Genomic DNA, 24,693 nt, shown 5'->3' with positions numbered 1-24,693 from the left:
AACTAGAGCTATGAAAGGCACATTCTCATGTCTGCCACAGGGATCAGGCATGTTAAAGAACTTATCACCCTGAAAAGATATTATAGAGTAAAACTAGTGTTGATTTCTATAGTAACCATCAAAATCATTGTCAATTGACAGCACCAAAGGCTTTACTGACAACTTTCCACACAGTTAGTCAAAAATTTTAAAAACTACAGAACACAGCAGACAGTGTCTTGTATACTAGAAATCAATATAACGAGAGTCCCTTCTATCTTTTATAAAAAAAAAATAAGAAATCCCCCCAAATCTAAGAACTTAGTCTTAGTTTTAGTGGTTGACGGGATTTTGATCCCCACCGAATGAACCAAAATAAACCAGCAGAGAATTCAAACCAAGGGGGTAGGGTAGAGAAGGGGTCAGGTTTTAAAATGACTGCTTTTGTGACACAAATATGGAGCTGGAAAAGACAGGGTTAGGCTAGGAGGTGTCTCTTACTGTAACTATCACCATATGTTCTTCTAGTTTGCCCAATGTCCTTAGTGCTGACTGGAGGCACTGCTGTGAAAGTCGCAGGGTGGGAAGGCGTAGAGGATGCCTGAGCTGTCTCTGCCCTTGGACCAGACCCACCCACTGGCAGGCTGATCACCCCTGCTGCTGGCTTCTGTTTCAAGCAGGAGGCCAGGTTCCTGAGAAGCTGCCTCTGAAGGCCTGGCTATACTGTGGGCATCCCCTCAGTGCCAGGCCTGCTGGGGGTTCCCTGCAGGCTAGGAGCACTGCATAGCCATTAGGGCTCCCTGCTTGATGCATCGCATAGCCTCATCGAGCTTGGGCTAATCCAGTTGAAGACACTGGGCAATTTTCAGCTGGGTCAGCTTGCTCCCAGAAATGTGGTCTTTGAGAAGACCACCGATAACCCTGTGGTCCCCCTCTAGGATGTGCATAGATGTTGGAAAGCAGCTGTTTTTCAACTCTAGAAGCCCATTCCAACCTAGCTGTAGTGTCTGAGCATATTCTGAAAGATTCTTTAGCATTTGGGTCTCACATTTCAGCACTTCCAGAGGCTTGGACTCAGACTCAGTGGTCCAATGATTGCATTCGCTATCTCTTGTCTTCTTCCTGTAGGAAGAGCCTGGAGCTTCATGGTGGTGGTGGTAGCCCCGCTCCTCAGCGCCTTGTCTGCTGTTGCTGAGGGAGTTGCTGCTTGACTTCTGGACTAGAGTGGTTCTCCTCGCAGCTGCCCACAACCCTCGGTCCTGTTACATTTCTTCTAAGTGGAGTGGGTCTTCTTCCACGGTCACTGGGAAGGTTCCTCCACTTCTGCCTCTTCCCAGGCTTTGGGCATGCCACAGTCTCCATCTCCGCCCCCAGAGCTGCCTACTGGAGGGCTGTAGCCCTCCAGGCTGTTTCTGTGGTCAGAGCGTTTACTGGAGCTGGTCCAGGCCCCTTCCAAAAAGGTTCTGTCTCAGTCTGAGTATAGGAGGTGTAGGGGGTTCCTATCCCACACCCACAGGTTGGCATCCAGGTTTTGGTGCTGGTTATATCCATCTGTGAGAAGCTCATATTGCACAGGGAGGGGTGAGGGCTGATACTGCTGGGGATACTGAGTTTCCTCTGCTTTGGCAAAATCCACTCAGAGCCTGCGGTCTCTTCAGACTCATTTTGGCACATGCAGTCTGGACCATATCCAAGCTCTCATAGTGGATATAGACAAAGCTATGGCCATTGATGTGATCAATGGTCCGAATGTTCCCCAAAAGGTCAAACTCACCAGCCAGAGCTGCCAGTGAGGTGTTAAGTCCCAAGCCACCCACCCACACACAAGTAGTGACATTTGCCATAGCCTTTTTTTTTTTTTTTTTTTGGCAGCTGACCCGTACTGGGATCCAAACCCTTGACCTTGGTGTTACAACGCGGGTGCTCTAACCAGCTGAGCTAACGGGCCAGCCCCATAGCCTCCCTTAATGGGTTGTAGCCAATCACCCAGCCCGACATGGCCACCTTAGCCCTTGGGGCCGCATCCAGATTCTGGAACTTGAAAGAGGCATAGGCACCACTCTTATCACTGGCAGGCCTCTTGACCACCTCCTTAATGATGCCATACTTCTCAAAGGCACTGTGCAGCTCCAACTCAGACAGATGTGGTCTGAGTTCCTGATGAAGAGGTTGTACATGGCTCGCTGGAAATCCTGAGGCATCAGGTCCTCCTTGCACACAGCCAGGTAGCCACAGGGGTACCCGCGGTCATCGTGCAGCCTGCAGTAGTCCAGGGTCCACTCCCGGGATAGCCCCAAGGTGGTGGCAGCTGCAGGCAGCATCCAGGGCTAAGGCTGCAGCAGCATGGCTGGCACGGGGCTCCAGCGGGGGCAGGGCAACTACAGGGGATGCCTAGCGCTGCTTGTACTGGGAGCCTCCGTGCAAGGGCAGGTAGCTGAAAGGGTCTGCAGGTGCAGGCAGCCCTGGGTGCGGGGAAGTGGGGCCCGGGAGCAGCGTGGGGGCAGCGGCGCTGTGGCTGTCACTTTCGCAGACTGCTCCCGACGCCAGTGCCGCCGTGCAGGCACACAGGCTCTAGCTTGAGCAGGGCACCATGACCTTTATCTCAGTAAAAGTTTGTTCAAAGTAACCTGAAACCAACTCTAATTAAATCCTTTCCATTTTGTGCTTGTTGTTATAAGTCTTATCGATTGTGATACTCATCCAGACAGCTTCAACTGCATTGTAAACATTAGAATTGTTAAACCTCTGTGTCTCCTAACAGGCGCAGGAGAGTAAGTATGACTCAAAAATAACACAAGTCAAGAGTTGTGAATGAAAACTTGAAAGTGCCCTCAAATCACGCAGCCTTCATTCATCTTACACAAATGGCATGGGCCCCCACTGGCTTGGGGACTGTCATGTCACTCATATCATTTGCCTTTATCAAATAAAGGCAAACATATCACCCATATCATACCACTTTATATCATTCCTATATTATACCACTTTATCATCCACCTAACCAGAAGAGAGAAGTCAGCATGGACTTTCCTTCATCAGAAGTGAACCAGGAAGCAGTTTCAAAGTGCATAATCCCATCTTCTATTCAGGGCAGCAAGATTATAACTCTGCAGTGTCCTATTTAGACACCTGGGGTGATTCCTTTGCCCTGGAGATAATCCATGTGTCATTGCTATATTCCCTTAAGAAAGAAGAGTATGACATTCAATCAAATATAATGGAAAAAATCATTTCTCTGTCTTCTCATAAGAAGTTAGCCAGTTTTGTTTGAAAGGCAGAGTGAATGACTGGGAAAGAAATGTAGGGAAAATGGTAGATTTAGACATTTCCCATTTTGAGACTGTTGTCCCTTCTTAGTCATTTAATGAGGTGAATCCTTTGTTCAACTTTTATCTCCTTAGGAGAAAAATGTATCTATAAGGAAGCAGTAAAATGTTAATAGAAATGAATGCTCATTCCTACTGCTCTTCTTGCCACCCAGTAAAAGCTGGTGCTTGTCTTCTCGTTATGTTTCCCATTTCTCCTTCCCCTTCTTGTGAAATATCTACCTCACTGGCCAGAGGGCTTAGGCATATGGTCCTTGACTGGCCCAAGGCACAGTCACATCACTCAAGCAGGCCAACAAGAGTCCTTCCCTGGAATGTTTATATACTAAAGGGCAGTGGTGGAGAGGCAGAAGAGTTTCTCTTTCCTCTAAAGTAACTAACCTGATTATTTAAGTCTGAACTTCCCTTTACCACATGAAGAAAAACTATATATAGGAGAGAAGGAAATGACACAGAGAAGCAGAGATGGGGGAAAAGAAAAATAGAGAAAAAGAGAAAAGGATCAGACAGTCCTGATGACACTTCAAACTCGTAGTCTTGTCATTCTGAAGCCAGATCTACCCCCTTTTCTAACAGTAACAGATGGGCTATACCACATAAGATGTCAAGAACCCATAGGAAAAAGAGAGGCTACCAGATAAGATCCCTGAGGACAAATGCTCCTGATTAGAGGAAAGCTTACATTTGTTGAACGTATTCCCTGTGTTGCCCCAATGTATTGCCCCACTGTTTTCAATAGAATGGATGCTAACATGGTGAAGGGAGAGGACTAAGGTACTTCAGGACTGTGAAAGACATTGCAATGTGCAGGACATAAACTAGATAAAATGTGATCAGTATTTATTCCTTTGAGATGAACTAGAAATCTAACATCACCCAGTCCCTTGAATACCAGCGAGGATATTATGAGGACAATCAAGCTTCTTAAAGATTCTACAAACCAGACTGGTCCTGTGGAGATAAGAGTTATTAGAAGAGCCCAGGTCAAGTAAAATGATCAATTAACTGGGATTACAAGAAGCTGTTAATACCAGAATTCTTAGAACCACGATTCAAGATAACAAGTCAAAATAGGAGGCTAAAGCAGGAGTTTAATGATGGAAAACTCTTGCTCAATTCTTCCATTTGAAGATAACACCTGACACCCAGTTGTCCCTTTAAGTGATTTGATCTATAAGGCAGGTGCAGACTGGTTAGGGATGTTTTCAGCTCTCCAGGTTGGGAAGGAAATAGAGCCTTAGCAGTTGGCTGTCTTCCTTCTTACCCCCAAGCAAGATATGGTACACAAGACCAATTCCATGTTTAGGAGTGGGGTGGGAGGAAGGGCAGGATTGGGCCGTATTGAGGTCTCAGGGGTAGCCAATCTGGTGGTTCTTGGTACAAGGACAGCTGAGAGAGAGACACTCCATGAGCCTCTCAAGGAACACGGTCACACCCACTTTTCATCCCACTCTCTCCACAGCACTTGCCTGCCCTGGAGCTGGCAGAGTCCTGGGGTTGGGAAAAGGTCCTACCCTGCTGGCTGATTACAATGGATGACGCCATCTGCTACAAAGGCAACTCCAAGTATAGAACCCAGGCCTCATCTGGAAATGTGGGTTAGACAGGGTACCATCAAATAACACAATTATAGGAACCAAGAGGTTTGGCCCAATTGTTAGGAACACAAACCCCATCTTGCCCTGAGTTCCAAAACTAGCTCTGCCATTTATCATCACAAAGCCATTATTTCAATTACCCCCAGGTGCCTTCTGGTTCACAAGAGGAAATAATAAAGTGTCCCAATTTTCATAGTTATCCAAGTATGAAAATCTTTCTTTTTTTTTTTTTTTTTAAATTTTATTTTGTCGATATACATTGTGGCTGATTATTGCTCCCCATCACCAAAACCTCCCTCCCTTCTCCCTCCCCCCCTTCCCCAAAACAATGTCCTTTCTGTTTGCTTGTCGTATCAACTTCAAGTAATTGTGGTTGTTATATCTTCTCCCCCCCTCCCGGTTTTCTTTTGGGGTGTGTGTGTGTGTGTGTGTGTGTGTGTGTGTGTGTGTGTGTGTGTGTGTGTGTGAATTTATATATTAATTTTTAGCTCCCACCAATAAGTGAGAACATGTGGTATTTCTCTTTCTGTGCCTGACTTGTTTCACTTAATATAATTCTCTCAAGGTCCATCCATGTTGTTGCAAATGGCAGTATTTCATTCGTTTTTATAGCTGAGTAGTATTCCATTGTGTAGATGTACCACATTTTCCGTATCCACTCATCTGATGATGGACATTTGGGCTGGTTCCAACTCTTGGCTATTGTAAAGAGTGCTGCGATGAACATTGGGGAACAGGTATACCTTCGACTTGATGATTTCCATTCCTCTGGGTATATTCCCAACAGTGGGATAGCTGGGTCGTATGGTAGATCTATCTGCAATTGTTTGAGGAACCTCCATACTATTTTCCATAGAGGCTGCACCATTTTGCAGTCCCGCCAACAATGTATGAGAGTTCCTTTTTCTCCGCAACCTCGCCAGCATTTATCGTTCAGAGTCTTTTGGATTTTAGCCACCCTAACTGGGGTTAGATGGTATCTCAATGCGGTTTTGATTTGCATTTCCCGGATGCTGAGTGATGTTGAGCATTTTTTCATATGTCTGTTGGCCATTTGTATATCTTCCTTAGAGAAATGCCTACTTAGCTCTTTTGCCCATTTTTTAATTGGGTTGCTTGTTTTCTTCTTGTAAAGTTGTTTGAGTTCCTTATATATTCTGGATATTAATCCTTTGTCAGATGTATATTTTGCAAATATTTTCTCCCACTCTGTTGGTTGTCTTTTAACTCTGTTAATTGTTTCTTTTGCTGGGGAAGCTTTTTAGTTTGATATAATCCCATTTGTTTATTTTTCCTTTGGTTGCCCGTGCTTTTGGGGTCGTATTCATGAAGTCTGTGTCCAGTCCTATTTCCTGAAGTGTTTCTCCTATGTTTTCTTTAAGAAGTTTTATTGTCTCAGGGTGTATATTTAAATCCTTAATCCATTTTGAGTTGATTTTAGTATACGGTGAGAGGTATGGATCTAGTTTCATTCTCCTGCATATGGATATCCAGTTATCCCAGCACCATTTGCTGAAGAGGCAGTCCCTTCCCCAGTGAATAGGCTTGGTGCCTTTGTCAAAGATCAGATGGAAGTAAGTGTGTGGGTTGATTTCTGGATTCTCTATTCTATTCCATTGGTCAGTGTGTCTGTTTTTATGCCAGTACCATACTGTTTTGGTTATTATAGCTTTGTAGTATAGCTTAAAGTCAGGTAGTGTTATGCCTCCAGCTTTATTTTTTTTTGCTCAGCATTGCTTTGGTTATGTGTGGTCTTTTATTGTTCCATATAAATGTCTGGAGAGTTTTTTCCATTTCTGAGAAAAATGTCTTTGGAATTTTGATGGGGACTGCATTGAATTTGTATATCACTTTGGGTAGTATGGACATTTTCACTATGTTGATTCTTCCAATCCAAGAGCATGGGATATCTTTCCATCTTCTTGTATCCTCTCTAATTTCTCTCAGCAGTGGTTTGTAATTCTCATTATAGAGATTTTTCACCTCCTTAGTTAACTCAATTCCAAAGTATTTTATTTTCTTGGTGGCTATTGTAAATGGGCAGGCTTTCTTGATTTCTCGTTCTGCATGTTCACTATTGGAGAAAAGAAATGCTACTGATTTTTGTGTGTTGATTTTGTATCCTGCTCCTGTGCTGAAATCATTTATCAATTCCAACAGTTTTTTTGTAGAGGCTTTAGGCTGTTCGATATATAGGATCATGTCATTGATCCTATATATCATTGTTTTCATTAGTTTCAATGAATTTTTTGATTTCCTGCTTGATTTCTTCTTGGACCCATATGTCATTAAGTAGAATGCTGTTTAATTTCCATGTGTTTGTATAGTTTCCAGAGTTTCGTTTGTTATTAATTTCTAGTTTTAATCCATTGTGGTCTGAGAAGATACATGGGATAATTGCAATTTTTTTGAATTTATTGAGACTTGATTTGTGACCTAATATGTGATCTATCCTAGAGAATGATCCATGTGCTGATGAGAAGAATGAATATTCTGAGGTTGTTGGGTGGAATGTTCTGTAGATATCTGCCAATTCCAATTGGTCTAGAGTCTTGTTTAGATCTTGTGTTTCTCTACTGATTCTTTGCCTAGATGATCTGTCTCATATTGACAGTGGGGTGTTCAGGTCCCCTGCTATTATGGTATTAGTGTCTATTTCCTTCTTCAGGTCTAATAGAGTTTGTTTTATAAATATGGCTGCTCCAACATTGGGTGCGTACATATTTATGATTGTTATGTCTTCTTGATGGATCAGTCCTTTTATCATTAAGTAGTGTCCCTCATTGTCTCTTTTTATGGTTTTTAGTTTAAAGTCTATTTTGTCTGATATAAGAATAGCTACTCCAGCTCGTTTTTCTTTTCTCTTTGCATGGTAAATCTTTTTCCATCCTTTCACTCTTAGTCTGTGTGAATCTTTATGGGTGAGGTGGGTCTCTTGTAGGCAGCATATAGTTGGGTCCTGCTTTTTGATCTAGTCAGCCAGTCTGCGTCTTTTAATTGGGGAATTTAAGCCTTTTACATTAAGAGTTGTTATTGAAAGGTGTTGATTTATTCCTAGCATTTTATTGGTTGTTTGGTTGTCTTAGGTGTCTTTTGTTCCTTGCTTTCTGATTTACTGTTTGGTTTCTGTGTTTGTTGGTTCCTTAGGTTGTAGACAGTGTTTTTGTTAGCTTGTTTTCTCTTCATGACTGCCATTTTTATTATACTAACGGGTTTAGATTTTTCTTGGGTTTTTATGGCAGTGGTAGTTATTTTTCAGGAACCAAACCCAGTACTCCCTTGAGGATTTCTTGTAAGGGTGGTCGTGTGGTAGTGAACTCCCGCAGTTTTTGTTTGTCTGAGAAATATACTATTTGCCCCTCATTTCGGAAGGATAGCCTTGCAGGGTAGAGTATTCTTGGCTGGCAATCTTTGTCTTTTAATATTTTGAAAATATCATCCCATTCCTTTCTAGCTTTTAGGGTTTCTGATGAAAAGTCTGATGTTAACCTGATTGGGGCTCCCTTATAGGTGATTTGACGCTTCTCTCTTGCAGCTTTTAAGATTCTCTCTTTGTCTCTGAGTTTTGCGAATTTGACTATGACATGTCTTGGAGAAGGCCTTTTTGCATTGAATACGTTTGGAGATCGTTGAGCTTCCTGGATCTGAAGATCTGTGATTTTTCCTATACCTGGGAAGTTTTCTGCCACTATTTTGTTGAATATGTTTTCTATGGAATCTCCATTTTCCTCCCCTTCTGGAATACCCATGACTCGGATATTTGATCGCTTAAGGTTGTCTGATATCTCTCTCAGATTTTCTTCAATGTCCTTGATTCTTTTTTCTTTCTTTTTGTCTGCTTGTGTTCTTTCAAACAGCCCATCTTCAAGTTCAGAGGTTCTCTCTTCAACTTCGACAAGCCCGCTGGTTAAACTCTCCGTTGTGTTTTTTATTTCGCTGAATAACTTCTTCAGTTCAGCAAGTTCTGCTACATTTTTTTTCAGGACATTGATTTCCTTGTACATTTCCTCTTTCAGATCCAGTATACTTTTCTCATTTCATCATGATGTCTAGCTGAGTTTTCTTGTATCTCATTCAGTTTCCTTAGAATTATCACTCGAAATTCCTTGTCCGTTATTTCAAGGGCTTCTTTTTCTATAGGATCTAGATTTTGAGATTTATTAACTTTTGGTGGTGTACTTTCTTGATTTTTTGTATTTCTGGTATCTTTTTTTTGGTGTTTATTCATTGTGGCAGGGGGTTTCACAGTCCACCGGTTTAAGACTAATGACTAACTAGGATGTTGCTGTGGTTGCCAATTTCGTATGGCTCCCTCCGTGACTGCTCAGTTGGCCTCTAGTGCCTTGTGTGTGTGGTTGCCTCGGGTCTTGGGCTTCTCTGGGGAGCCACCTTTCTGGTCAGCTGGGACTCTGCTGGGCTGGTGGATCACGTACCACAGGGTGTGTGATCTCTGTTGAGCTTTCACTTCCTGTGCAGGACTTCTCCCTGTTCTGTGTGCTCTGGCCCAGGCTGTTAGATCATGCAGTGGCGACCCCACCGGGTGTGTGGTTTCTGTCGAGTCTCCGCCTCCCTGGCCACACGTCTCCCCACTCTGTGCGCACTGTGCTGGGCTGGGGCGTGTCTTCTGCACCCCTCGTCTATCAGCTGGGCCTTCAAGACCCTGCTCGGCACTGCCTCGCCCAGGAAGTCTACCAGGTTTCTGGTAGGCACAGACAACCGGTTGCTCTGGGTGCCTTTGTAGCACTGTGTTGATCTTTCTCGGGTCTTGTTCACCTTTGTATCCCCCCGGCATAGACCGAATCTAGTGCCCACCTGCAGCCAGCTCTCTGGCAGGTTCAAGCGGACCTGGGAACTCTCCTCCCACACTATTCCCAACCAGAAATTCATTAGGCTTTTTTTTTTTTCCAAACTGGTGGCTGCAGAGATGGTGTCTGCCTCCCAGTAACAGGAAGTTTACCGGGGGCCGGAGTCCAGGGTGTGGTGGAGTGACAGTCGGCCCGCCCGTACTTCCTTGCCGCCCCGACACTGGCCGGGGTCGCCCCCCACCACCAGCCCCGCCAGAGAACCGTGGAGGGAGTGGGTGGGGAGGCCGGCCCGCAGGCTCCGGAAAGCCCCGCGCCGGGCCAAGCAAGTGGGAAGGCTCAGTGACGGCCGAGGCGGGCGGAGCTGCCAGCACCTGGGAAAATGGAGGCAGCCCCGGGGCGGTGAGTGGCCTGGTGGTGCAGGCGGGAGCCGGGTGGGCGTCAGCCCCCCGAACAGAGCTGGGCCAAGGGTCACTCACAGTGCTGTGCCAGGTCGGGTGCTCACTCTCTGTCTCTGGTTTGTCGCCTTCCCCGTTCTCGGCCGCTGCCGCCTCGGGCTGTTCGGTCACGGCACGGCTCGGGCACTCCCAGGAATCTTCTTTAATGCCGGCCTGAAACCTCAAATCCTGAATAGAGCCACTGGCCACCTTCAGCACGGCCCCGGCCTCCGGGATCCTGTCTGCATCCACAGCAGCCCTGGCGCCATGTTCCCTGTTTCGAGACTCGCTTTTGCAGCTAAGAAACAGTTCTTTTCCTGCTCCACACTTCAAAGCTGTTGCCTGTAAGTGAGGCAGCCCTGAAAATCTTTCTTGACCAGATCTGAAAGGTATCATTCCTTACAGATTGTACAAGCATATGAAGCTCATGAAGAAAGGATCTGCTCCCTTTCCTTTGAATCCCTATGGCTTTCCCTCTGGCTCCAAGAAGCACAGTGCAGGAGAGAGACAAAAATCTGCCTGGCTGGATGTACTACTGGTGCATGCTGGGCCAGCTTGGCTGGGTCCTCACTGCTCTTGGCAATGCATGGATCGCCTCTTTCACCATCAGACCACACGGATGTCTTCACCTTGACTCCTAACTGCAGTTCCAGTTGTAACGCTTCTAAACCACTCATACTTTTTAAGGTCACCAGCAGAATTTATCCCTTTACTCTGAATGTAAGACCCTCCTTCTAGTCTCATAAAATCTACAGCATCCACCATGAGCTTCCCTATCTCACATCTGTCCCCACTTCTCCCTTCCCTTTGCCATCATTCTGCCCACCTCCTACTCTCCTCCATGAGAGTCAACATCCCAGCCTCTTCACTCTACTCTCTCTTTAGCCTCTCTCTCCTGCCATCCATCCTGAATACCATCTTCCAGGATAATATTATTAAAGCACCTGTTTGATTACTCCACAAACATACTCATTTTCATTGCCTCCTTATTACCTAAAGAAAGAACTTAGCCTGGCTTTCAAGGCCTCAACTACAATCTGCTTTTCCAGAATTGCATCCCATTCTCCCCTGTAGACAGGCTTGCTCCAGCCACACCTTGCACTTCCTTGCCTCTGCACCATTGCTCAAGCCATTTCTGCCTCCTAGAATATTCTTTCTTCATTGCCTGCTATTCCAGTGCTCTCCACCTCAGGCCCACATGATGTGCTGCTGACTGCATGAAGTCCTCCCCGATACAGCTCTCTCCCTGATAGAGCTCTGTGCTCCCAGAGCTCTTGGTAACATTGGAGATTCACAAATAAGCAGATGAATATCAAGAGGTATCCACATGCTAAATACCATATTACATAGTAAGATCACAGAAGTAACAAAGATATAGTGTTGGGATGGGGTGAACAGTAAATAGGCACTTTCATAATATTGTAGCAAGGAATATGACAGGGATAAACACAGGATGTAATGGGATCCACATATGTGATCTCAGCCAGTCTTGCCAGGTTAGGGTGTGAGTGGGGGCCAAGATTTCCTGAAGGAAATGGCACGTATACATCTAAGTTGAGTCCTTTAGGAGAAGTGAGAGTCATGCAAATGAAGAAGTGGAGAAATAAAAGATTGGTTTAGTCACAAAGAGAACAGCGCATTCAGGGAATCGCCTATGGTTCAATACAGCTGGAGCAGAGAATTCAAACATGCTGGAGTGGTGAGAGGAGGAAGGGATGGAGAGAGAAACAGAGATCGGCTCATAAAGAGGTTTATTATGGATCATATGAAACACCTAGAACTAGATCCTGAGGACACGGGGAGCTACGGAAGAACTGCAGAGTGTAACATCCTACTTGCCCATGGGAAAACCTTTCTGCAAAGAGTGTGAATTAAGAGATCGAGCTGTCACAATAATGAGACAAAAGATGAAGGTGGCCTCTGCTAGCAGAGTTCCATGAACTTAGACAGGGCTGATATGAGAGCCATTAAGGACATAGAATCAACATGATTAGCCGCTGATTAGCTGGAGGTGAGAGTAAGCGTCAAGGGTGATGCTCTGGTTTCTGGTTTGGACAACTGTTTGGAAAGGAGTACCATTTACTGAGATGGGGGAAACTGGAGTGGGAGTTTGGAGTGAACTGAATAAAATGTCTGTGGGATTTTCAAGGCGTGATGTCCAGTGAGCTAACAGTTAGATAAATGGAGCAGGAGTTGAAGAGAATAACCCGGGCTTTCAATATGAGTATCATCAGCTATAGGTGAATGGTAATCAAGGCACTGCAAACAGATTAAATCAACCCAGAAAAAGTGTATAGCATGAGGCTAGATGAGGGCCATGTTGAATAAAATATTTAAAGGATACACAGGGTGAAACTTAGAGAAAGAAGACAGGAAAGAGGACTCCTGATATGCAGGAGGAACACCTAGAGGGGGTGAGGCCATGCAGGCCAAGGAAAGAGACTTTCAAGGAGAGACTCCTGAAAGCCAAGTAAAACAAGGGCTGGCAATCATCCTTTGCATTTAGGCACAAAGAGGTCACAGAGAACCATCAAGAAAGTGTTTTTTATGGAGTTGTGAAATCAGGTGCCACTTTTGCTGTTATGATGCCTATTGTATACAGCTTGCTGTGAGTTAACCTGCATGTCTCACAGCGATCCTTTGAGACCCTAGCTCTGACTAAGAGGCCATGGGCCCTTACAAAGCCCTTCACACACAGGAGGCACTCAATAAACACTTGTAGAAAATAAATGCAAACTGGCATTCCCACTTCATTGGGAAGCATAGTAAATGCTGGTAAAGAGAAAGAGAGAGGAGGAGAGGCTTACAGCTGCTCACTGACCTAGTGTGGCATTTGTCTATCTCTGTCTCAGGCATTAAATTAATCATGCCCTTTCTTTCTACCTCTACTCCTGTGTCAATAGACAAGGTCTTTCTGGTCTAATTAGTCTCCTAAATGAGCTCTAGAGGCTTAAGGCAGAGCCTGGGCCAAGGAATCCAAGCCACCCTCCCTTCTATCTAGTCCTATTTAGTTGATGCTACAAAAAAAAAAAAGTTTAAGCTGGTTTTGCTTCTGATTATTTCTGCCTGGACCCTTTTGTGACCTCTCCCAGAAAAGGTGAATACTCATCACTCAGACGATACAGAGGAAATTCACATTAGCAATAGCCCAAGTAGGCATCATTTATGCATTTAAGCACTTACTACAAGCCATGTATCATGTGGACCTTCCTACAGAACTTCTTCAATCGCATCACAGTTCTGGCTCAAAACCTTCACTGGCTCCACATTGTCCAAAGAATAAATTTAATTTGTCTCTGTTTCTTGTTTTATGCTATTAATTCATTCAGAACAAGGCACCAAAAAAAAAAAAAGAAAGAAAAGAGAAAGAGAGAAATTAGGTTAAAAACTATTAGCAGATTTCAAAAACACATTTGGGCTAAAAGTTCCCTATTGTTTATACCTCTAACAAGATCCATCCTAAAAGAATGTTCTCTCTAACTAAAAAAAACAGGGAAAAAAAATTCTCTCTTTCCCTGGCTACATGTATTAATTGTGCCAACAACCACATTTTGTCACTATTGGAGAACATTTTTTTTCCCAGCCCTACCAGTCCTAGGAGCTCATTTTCTTAAGAGATTATACAAATAGTCTTCAGTGCAAATCACCTTACAAATTGAAGAAATCATTTAAAATTGTAAGCTTACACACCAAGGTGAAAAGGAAATATTTAGTAGGGGTTGGTGAGCATTAGTTACTGTTGTGAATTACTCAGTCTCATGCCAGGGCAGCAGAAAACTGAGCATGGGGACAGACGCTCAGAATTAAGGATTTGTTTCTTCACCATTTCAGCTTCAAAATAACCTTCATTGCCTGCTCTGTGAAAATTGAAGTTGGGTCCTTTAAATACATAAATTTCATTTGCCAGCTGGCATGATATATGGTTTGCCAGTAGAAGGCACTAATGAGACACTACAGCAGGAAGGGGTTTTTCTTCTTGGTTCCAGTGTGCTCAGTAGGGAGGCTTCTGCAGCACAGGTGGCTCCCCATGCCCAGTTCCTGCTGTGCACGTGGCTTCTGCTGTGTCTGGCTTCTACAGCATGCACAGCTTCTCCACCGTCTGGCTCTTGCAGTGCAGGCAGCTTCCTGAGCACAAGCTTCTGAAGTGCATAGTGGTCAGTAGTACTTGGGAGGTTTATAGCAGAGTGACTCCAGGGAGACACCTCTCTGTGACAGCTTTCCCCAGCATCATAGAAGGTACATTGCCTTCAAGTTCCAGAGGGCAGATTTCTAGTAAGTTCTACCAGTGCAGCACTGTAGTGACTTCTCTGCCATTCAGTGAGTCACAGATGTGTCCTCCTAAACAAGGTCTGGGTCTTAGCCTAGAGGTAGAGGGGGTCTCTACCTGTGACACTATCTCAGCCCTAAGGGTAGTGGCTGCTCCTTATATTTGATGTCCTTATCTTCTTTAGAGTTCTCTTTACTTCTTCTAGCCAAGCCCTCTTTATTTCAACTCCCATAATGATTCTTTATAGTAAACTTTCCTTATTTACATTACTGTATGACTGCTATCTTCCAGTTGATTTCTGCTTAATATACCATTGCATATGTACAAGCACACATACACACTTGTTCACAAGTTGTAAAATGGGCATAAACTGTTTTAAGGCCCCCAAGCATTCCCTCCTCACACCCTCCCCCCCAAAAAGCAAACTTTTGCTAGGATAGAGATGATTATATTAACTTCTTTTATCCTCATAATGGCCCAGTAAGACAAATATTTTATCCCCTTTTTACATATGGGAAACTGACATGTGGGTGGTTACCCAAGGTCCCAAAGCCATATGGGATGTTTCATACAGTTAGTAGCACCAAGACTGATAACAGCATCTTTCCGAAACTGGAGAAGGTATTTACCTAAGATTAAGAATTATTGTGACTTTATTTTTCTCAACTTTTCTTTTAAAAACCAGGATTCAAACCAAGGCTAACTGATTCATAAACCCATGCTCATGAATGCTGTAATATACACATGACCTTCACTCCTCAACATTATATCTGCTATTTGGTGGAGCATGTGGGAGTAAAAATAACTTCCAATGGAGACTACTTCACACTTGCCCTAGAATTCTGGGAAACAAGCCCTTCATAACATTCTGCCCGTGGCAATCTTTGCAGCCTGCTGCAGTGAGGGTGCATAGCCGTAGACCAGTGACTCAGGAAGGAGAGCTGATGTCAATCAAACAACCTTTCTGTGTATATGTTGATACCCTGTGTCCAAATGAGGAGTCAGCATTTTCAAGATAGGGAACAATTAGTAGCATTGAGACTGGCAGCTGTGTCTCTCCAAAACTGGAGATGATATTTAATATGAAGGATCATTCTGACTTTTTTTCCTAGCCTCCCTCTTTAGAAAGAAGAAAAAGATCCACCTGCAAAGCATTTGGAGAATTTTTAATGACTTATTAAATCCTAAATCATTATCAGGAAAAGACTTGCATCTGCAGAGACTTAAATACTGTGATCCATTCTTCTCTAGAACTCATATTAACCTCCAAAAGAGTGGTGCCAACAGATAAACAGAGGAAACACCAAATAAACAAGAATGTTTTAAAGTAGAACCTTTCCTTGAAAAAATAGCTACATCTTTTTTCTTTCAGTTAAGTCCTGGCTTAGAACTCTGTTTTGCTTAAATCAAAGATCGAGGTGGGCTGCCAACAACGACTCCCTGGTGCCCACTGGAGGAAGTCCAACCCCAGAGGCCAGAACTCAAGGCCTTTAGAGACTGGCTTTGCCTTATCGGCATAGCTGCATTTTCTCCATGCCCAAGGCCAAGATTCAGCCAGGACTCACCAGAATAGCTCCTCCGCTTATTAAAACATTGTAGTAGTTTTGTATTAGGCAAGTAGTCTCTTTGCCAAGACCACAAGCCCCACCACTACCACCACCACCATCCAGCAATGAATGAGTTAAATTCTTGGCGCAACCAGAAGATCTCTAGAACCTTTTCCAGGCTTATGCCAGCATAAATTCTTGATCAATATTCTTCCCTTCAGCCTCCCAAAACTCCTGCCTCTTGTGTGGTCTTTGCCAGAGTAGTTGAGGACCCCAACAGAGGAAAGGGTATCCCTGACCCTGGCACCTGTTATTGACATCCTGGTGGTCAAATGTGTCATGCCCATGGAGACCTTTAAGGTTGTGACCATCCATCAGCAGGCTGCTCTCTCCTGAGGTTGAGCTCATGTAGCTACTGGTGGTAACCGCAGCCTTTGGGAGACTTCAGCTTTAAGATATTCTGGATTCAACAAGGAAAAATGAAACAGCAGGTAGTCTGGCAGTAATAGGGTCCACCACAGACATTGGCTGAAAACTGTGGGTTGTATCAGCCTAGTGGGTTCTATCAGGAACTCCAGCAACAGGAAAGTGGCTACAGATAACAGACAGGACCCAAGGGAGTAAGTGTTTTAGGTCAGGAGGCATCCTAGATGTGGGCCCCTAGTAATATCATCTTCATTTAATGGGATAAACTATAAAAACTTTTTGAATTCTCACCCGTCACAGGCATTAACAACATTAATTTTATTCATAAAAATGCAAACTGTCACTTATATAGCACAAACCATGCTAAAGGCATATTAACTTATTTGAGTAGTATAAACACCAATATCATTATCCCCACTTTAAAGAGAAATTAACTGAGGCATAGAAAAACTATTTAAATCCAAGAGGCTGAGCCAGAATTTGAACCAGGCATTCTAGTAACAGGGTTGTGTTTTCTTTCATCTGGCCTGAAGGAGGATTAAGTTCAACCTAATCAAAGATGACACTCCAATAAACTACTTTTGTGACATGTGTGATAACAGAGATATTGAATATTTTAAAACCTCAGACAGTACTGTAAGAGCTGCGAAATTTTGAATGTAATTGGTATGAGTTTAGCACATGCTAAGATGATTTAACTCCACGAACATTAATGGGAAATTCGTGGGAAGGGTTTGATGCAGTTCCTCGTGTAAAATCATGATGCAAACAGGGGCATTATTTAGCTGGTAATAGATCAAATAAAAGATCCCAACAATCTGTAAAATTAAAAAATACCATGGAAGTTATTAGAATAATATCATGATTGATTTTTACTACAAATATGTCACTTGGCAAGCAGTTTTATAACAAATTTAATTTAGCTGTATGTGAGAATACAGGAGATATATTACTAATTTTTATTTGTTAATAGATTATCACATCAACAAGTGTGCTTTAATTTCAACCCTGTGCATACCCCAACATCACATTCCCCTCCAATCAGACTAGTCTATGCTTGCTCACTAGCCTTCACTCCTACAATGACCCCACCAGTCTCAAAATATCCACTTTTTTCATCCACCCAGATCAGTTCCTTAAAGACATTTCTAAAGCTCTTCCCTAGATTTCCACCCAACCTAACTCTCTTCCTCATAACCACTTGTAGTGAGCTGTAATAGTGTCCCCCGAAATTCATGTCTATCTGGAACTACAGAATGTGATCTTATTTGAAAATGAGGTCTTTGCAGATGTAATTAGTTAAGACAAAGTCATACTGATTAGGCTGGGCCCTAAATCCAATGCCTGGTGTCCTTACAAGAGGAGGAAAGGATGCACAGAGAGACACAGAGAGAAGAAGCTACGTGAAGACAGAGACAGAGATTGAGGTGATGCTGCTACAGTTCAAGGAATATCAAGGAATATCAATTCAGAAGCTAGAAAAGAGACATGGGGCCAGTTCCTCCTTCAGAGCCCCCAGAAAAAGCCAATGCCAATGACACCTTCATTTCATACTTCTGGACTTCAAACTATAAGAATAAATTTCTGTTGTTTTAAGCCACCCAGTTTATGGTAATTTGTACAATAGCCTTAGGAAACTAATGCACTGCCTTTAACATCTATAGTCTACCAGTGGTTCCCACATTTTAGTGTGTATTTGAGTCACCTGGAAGGCTTGTTAAAACACAGAGTAGTGGGCGCCAATCCCAGAGTCTCCAATTCAGTACGTCTGAGGTGGGGACTGAGAATGCGCATGTCTAACAGATTCCTAGGGAATGCTGGTGCTGCCGGTCTGAGGACTGCATTTTGAGAACCACTGATCTGTACCACCCATTTGAGCACTTAATTGCATTCAGTGTAGAACCTCATTACATCATATCTTACATCATGTTTATAGTCAGCTCATAAACGCAAGGTCTGCCTTCCCATTGATTCTATGAGTGCCACAAACTCCACACTTTAACCTAATTTGTTTATCCACAGGACAGAATGATGGCTGGCATGTTGCTAAATTGAACAGTCCAAGCATAATAGTTGAGAGCACCAACTTCAATGTCCTTAAATCACACTTCTTCATTTGTAAAATGGGGTTAGTTGTATTTAATAGGAATTTTTGTGAAGATTGAATGAGATAACTTAAGTAAAATGCCTATTATATTATCTGAATTATAGAATGCATGCAATAAATAAATAAATAATAAGTACTATTATTTGGGGATGTTGTTTTTATTGATGCACAAAGTTGGCTTCATCTAGGTGGGATTATCTGAAACAGATATAAGGGGTCTTCATATTATCTTTTAATTCCATTTTTCCATGAACTTTTTGAACTGCCTTGTATGCCAAAACTGAAATTTAGAACTTGTCAGAGGTTTAAACTCAAGGGGTTACAAAACCCCTTCTGCTCCTTCACTCTAACTCTGGATGGCAAGGCTCTGACATGGTGTTTATGTAGATTTATGCTTCAGGAAGGTTGCTTACAGCTATATTATACTTTATGCACTCCATTGACAACATTAAGTACCCTGGGTTTAGGAGAAAAACAAGATGACCAAATCAAAAAACATCAGGATAGTCTTGATACCAAAATGGCAAATGCTGAACTTCTCCTAGGTGGTCAACCACTGTGATTAAAGGATGGAAGGCAATGAATGGAATTCAAGAGTAGAACACATAGTTTAGAGTTTAGAGGTCCCAAAGAGGTGAGTGACACAAAACTGCAGCTCAATTCAGCAGAAACGTATTGAACACCTACTATGTTCCAGGCAGTGTGCTAAATTTGAGGAATACACAGGTGAGGAACACCACCAAGGTTTCTAGCCTGGTGAGTCTTAGAGTAAAGTAGGGTTTGAGTGAACATCCAGAGCCATAGCCCAAGCCAGAGACAGAAAATAAAGTTCAAACAATGAAATTGCTGGACTATTTTACCACATTTCTGGAGCTGAGTCATCACTACCTTTCAGAAGCCAAATGCTCACGTCCCCGGATCTCTGCCTCTTACCCACATACAGACCTCCTCTGATGCCAAATACCTATAGCATAGATCTCTTCTGATCCCATTGCCCATTTCGTCCCTAAGTCACAGTCTTCCCCCAGTTCATTCCATGAAGGCAAAAGGAGAGAATAACAGATGAGAAAAAGAAAGGTTGAGGCTCCCACCCATAACTGGGATCTTTGACTACAGCAAAGCTAACCTCACACAGTGACCAAATGTCCAAACTTCCAGTGTCCATGGAATATAAAACATTCTTTCTCAATTGCAAAATTGTGTATTTTATTCTGCCCCCACCTTCAAAGATATACTGTTCTACTGGCTGGCAAATAGCTCATCGGAGCAAATGGGGACCTTCCTGTCACTTTCTCATCAGGTACCACCAAAAGTGTAGAAAAATTCATGTTGCAAGATCCTCTGTCACTCATCCATGGTAGTGGAAGTAGATAACGAAAAAGGCAAGTAGAGACAAAAATCTCAAAGGCAACAGACCATACAAAATGAGGATGTGGGCAATCCTCTGCATAAAAGTGCATATTCACTTTCAGAGCCAATTTCTGGCTGTTAAAGTAGGAAGATGATACTCAAAAAAGCCACACCAGGAAAATTACATGGCAGGTGTGAGGGGGGTGGGGCCAGGGGTCGGCCTTGCTCAGCTTTTCCTTTAAAGCCAGCAATAAAAAGGAAAAGTGTGTTTTGACAAGATTCAACATTTGTCCTAGTCCCTTTCCCGTACTCATCGAGAACTGAGCTCTCTTGTCCCTTCATGCTCACTAAGGAGTAAGCGGACACTGAATGAGCACCCACCCTGTGCCAGCCCCAGAGCCAGGTGCTGGAGAATTGGCAGACAGGACATGTGTGACCTCTGCCTCCATGAAGGCTGGTTGGGAAGATAAATAAAAATCTTTAAATATGCTTTGACATGTTATTTAATGATACTGATGACATGTGCAAAAAAGCAAGGCAGGAAGAAAAAATGTTAGGGTATGTTCAGCACAGCCCAATTCTCATTAGCCAGAGAGAAAACTGCTAAAAACTTCCCCAGCACCCAAGTCACAGTGCTGATATATATGTTATTTATGTCTCCTTGAGTCTAACTGGCCAGTGATTTCCACTGCCTCGGTTCCTTTATTTTCCAGTTGAGCAATTTTACAGACTCGTATGATCTTTGACAATTTGCAAGGTAAGGTGACTAGCCTTTCCTTTAGAGATCCAGGGTTTCTCCATGACTTAGATATTGTTTCAGGAAATGCCTAAACCATGACTTAGACATTGTTTTAGGAAATGCCTAAAGGATGGAACTTAAAACCAAAACCATAAAGGGAGAAGACTGAAAGTAGATGGAGTCCTAGTTCCAACTGTAACATGCTTAACTCTAAAGGAGAACATGTTCCAATTTTTAAAACTTGGGAGAGTAAGCCTTAGATTCAATACATATTATAATGTCCATATGATCATGGTTTTCTCTCTGCCTTGGTTTTCCAAGCATTAACTTAAGTATAACTTTATTCATAACTGGATTGAAAATTATTACTAGACTCAACAATAAAAACAATCTTCTGTAGAAATGTTTCTTTTTCCCTTTGAAACAGAGATCCCATCTGACTCCTGTGGAATATCTAAAACCACTTTGCAGATAGGACCATGGGCATGTACTAATCACCATCATTTACCGAAAGAACCTATGAATTGACCAATCCAAAATAGAAATACTAATTCCTGTGCACAGGGTATTTAACCTGGTATAGCTCAACTTTATTTCCTTATCCTCCAGTCAGTCTGTGAATCCATGAAATTTACTGGGCACCCGTAAAAATACTACACTGTGAGAAAGTTCAAAATGAATAGAGATGTGGTTTCTTCATTCATCGATAGTCTCTGGCTTCTCAGATATAATTCAATGACCCCTAGAAGCTGTAGAAATTAAGACAGTAAAAATGATTGGGATCGATTTAGGTTGGGTTGCACAGCTGGCATGTAAAGGCACTCAAAAAAAGGCTTATTGAATGAGAAGCATGAATCAGTCCAATCAAGCTTTAGTTAGTTTGAGCCCTGTAGCTTAACATTCTCTTTTCAGATCAAAGTGGAAAGCAGCCAGTGTAAACGAGGGAATGAAGGTGGAATCTATAACATAATTGCTTTTGGTACTCTGTGGGCAGTAAAAATTAGGGAAGTGCTATTCAAAGTGACAGTTTCCAAGACAGTTGTTACCCATTTGCAAGGAAGAGCTTGGAAGAGGATGTAGATCAATGCACTGCTTCCTTCATCGAGAGTTTTGTCTCTCTGCCTCCCCCGACAAAATGTCATCTGGCCTAAACATCCAACCTAATGATTTGCATGCTAACTCCAGCTCCTTATGTCATCAAGGATGCGTAACAAACACTTTAGAGACTTCAGGCCGTCCCAAGACCACATTTTGAGGGAAGCTTATTTAAGAAATAAGAGCTCTAATTCTGGATTCATGGGAAGCCTGGGTTTGAATACAACTTTATTACTTCTGTTATGTAACTTTGGGCAAATAACTCTCCCTGACTCTGTCTACTTATTTGAAAAATAAAATACTAACACCCACTTCGCTGGGTCATTATGAGGATTAAATTAGAAAGTGTCTATAACATTTAACATAGAACCTGGCATCTGATCAGTAATAGAGGAATGTTACTCAACTTTATGATGTGGGTCCTTAATGTTCCCCCACTTCATATAGTAGAATGTTAATGTTAGAAAGAAACTCAGAGGTAACATCATCCCGCCCAGTGCAAAATGAATTCTTTCTCCTTATGACTTTTACTCCTTGTGCATAGAGCAATAGAAAAACAAATATACAATGAAGTGTGGAGAAAAGATAGCTTGTCTAAAGGTCAGAATTCTTAGGTCCTATCCTGACTTAGGATAAAGTCCCCTGGGACAATTCTTTCCATTCTGAGCCACAATTTCCTCATCTTTCAAACTCAAAAAGTGAAAGGAGAGATTAATGCTTCAATAAGAATAATCATATTACCTTTGCTGCCTACATCACAGTCACTGCCTCAAATAAAACTGTGTCTGTGAAAGCGTTTTATTAGCTACATAATGTGAATACAACTGTAGGTGTAAAAGGAGGACACCCCAAGTGAGTACTCAGAGAGCTGAAGACAGCCTTTATGCCCTTCCAGGTCCAGAGTCACCTATTCTCAAGTTTCTTCAGCTACCTGCCATGCAGTATTCTGCATGACTTCCACAGCAACTTCCCTCTACCTTCCTGAGCCAAACAGAAAAAGAGCTGTGAAAGCAATTCCCAGGCTCTGTCACTGTCGATCAGCTCTCCCAGCTGCCTCCAGGAACCTACTCCATGAGTTAATTACCCATTGTGAAAAAGCCAGTTATCCTCAAATCCCTGAGCACAGAGCCTTTCAGGTTGGTGCCCTCTAGTTTTTTGAACCTTGTTGCTTCTAATTGGTTGTGACGTCCATCTTCTCTGTATGCCGCAGAATATCCTCCCTTGATTTCCTCTTTCCGGATCCTGTACTTATTCCCACAGGTATTAATTCTAGGGTTTTCTGGAATCCTTGTAGACTTCATAGACACTAAAGGCCATCTTAAAATGTCAGCTGGTGACAGAGAAAGACACAGACACACACAAATTGACAGACTCATCTGCAAAGTTACTGACCTGAAATTGGAAACACTCAGGGGATGGGGCAGGCACTAAGGGAATATTCACATAAGGAGCAGGGGCAGGTATTAGGACAGAGTCCTATCTTACAGGTAGAACTTGGTATGAGACATTAGAAGTGGTCCGGGTCAAACTTAAATATGTATAAAAATTACCTGGCCAATCTTTATGCCTTTTACTCCTTGCTGCACAGAGCAGAGAACAAATATGTTATAAGCTATAGAGGAAAAATAACTATACCAGTGTCTTTTTAAGATGCAAGGTCTAATTCAATAGGTACAGGGTGGGACCTGAGATTCTGAATTTTTAACAAATTCTTAGGCAATGCTGGTGCTGCTGGGTCCCATGCAAGCTGTAGAAACAAATAGCTAATCAAATGGGAATCTGTGAACAAGCAACTTGAAAAGACTGAAAGACAATCTGGTCCAAGGAAAAGATCATGAAGAAGCATTTATTTATTAATGCAATAGATTCTTATAGATTCCTACTTTGTAGGAGGCATATGGTATAAGCTACATTCTCAGCATAAAGCAATGAACAAGACTGAGTTGCTTCTGCCTCCATAAAGTTTGTAATCTAACACCAGACTCTAATTTCAATTCATGGGTAAACAACAGGTGAAAGAGGCAGGTTTACAAAAACAGGCACTCTATGCAGAACTCCCACATCAGGACATCTTCTCAGCAATGCCTCCAGGATGAAACTCAAATGCCTCCCCTTCTGTTCCTTTCCACTTCCATTACCGCTGCCCATGCCTCAATCAATCCCTTCACCAGGACTACCACAGCCAGTCTCCTAACTAGTCTCCACGCCTCTTCTCTTCCTGCCTGCTTCCAGTTCATTCTCCCTCAACAACTGGCAGCAATCTCTAATAAATGTATGTTGTAATCTTGCTTTCAAGTTCAGTATTCCGTGAAGCACTATTTTCAGAATAAATCTTTCCAATATATCTAAATAAAAATATAGCATCCTAAGGCCTCCTCTGCTGAACACTGAAAATTCTGTTAAAATCTCTGTGTACAGTTATGCCAGCAAGGGCCCCTGCTGTTTCCAGGTGGCCTGGGATGTCTGCTGAGGTTTGTACACACAGAAACAGTCTCACCACCGGGGAAGGCCGAGCCCGCTCCTGCTGCACCAGCTGGCTAAGAGCCAACAGGCCAGTGGCCTTGCTGACTGAAGGAAATCTCTCATTCATTTTTTCTCACATTTTCTCTAATGTCTTCTCCCTTTTTTCTCCTCTTCATTTCCTGTCCCTCTTCTCTTTATCCTCTAATAATGATAATAGTGACTGTTTATGGAGCCTCTATTTCAATAACTGGGTACCATGCTAGGAATGTTACATACTCCATCTCATTTAGTCCCTACAATTGCCTATGATTTTCGCCTTATTTTACAAATGAGGGAAAATGCCAACTTGGGAAGGTCACACAGCCAGTGCCTGGCAGCACTAGTTCCTGATCCCAAGAGTCCTCATCCTCAAAGCCCAGTGCTCTACTTTCCTTTCGAGTACTAAGTACTCTCCTGCACAGCCTTGTTCCATGTCTCTTCTCACCCCTTCATGCACCCTCCAGTCTTAGAACTGAATTCACTGCTATGGCTAACAGTGAGAGCCCAGAGCTTAGACC

The 24,693-nt window shown here is 42.9% G+C and overlaps 1 pseudogene; it reads right to left on the bottom strand.

The window, feature by feature from the left end:
* Positions 1 to 462: 462 nt before the first annotated feature.
* Positions 463 to 22,974, bottom strand: LOC134370624 (putative RNA-binding protein 15B; annotated as a pseudogene).
* Positions 22,975 to 24,693: the final 1,719 nt, after the last annotated feature.

The sequence above is a fragment of the Cynocephalus volans genome, chromosome 2 (genome assembly GCF_027409185.1).
Source record: "Cynocephalus volans isolate mCynVol1 chromosome 2, mCynVol1.pri, whole genome shotgun sequence".
Lineage (NCBI taxonomy): Eukaryota > Metazoa > Chordata > Mammalia > Dermoptera > Cynocephalidae > Cynocephalus > Cynocephalus volans.
The sequence above is the reverse complement of the archived record's forward strand: the minus strand, read 5'-3'. Positions and strand labels throughout refer to the sequence as shown.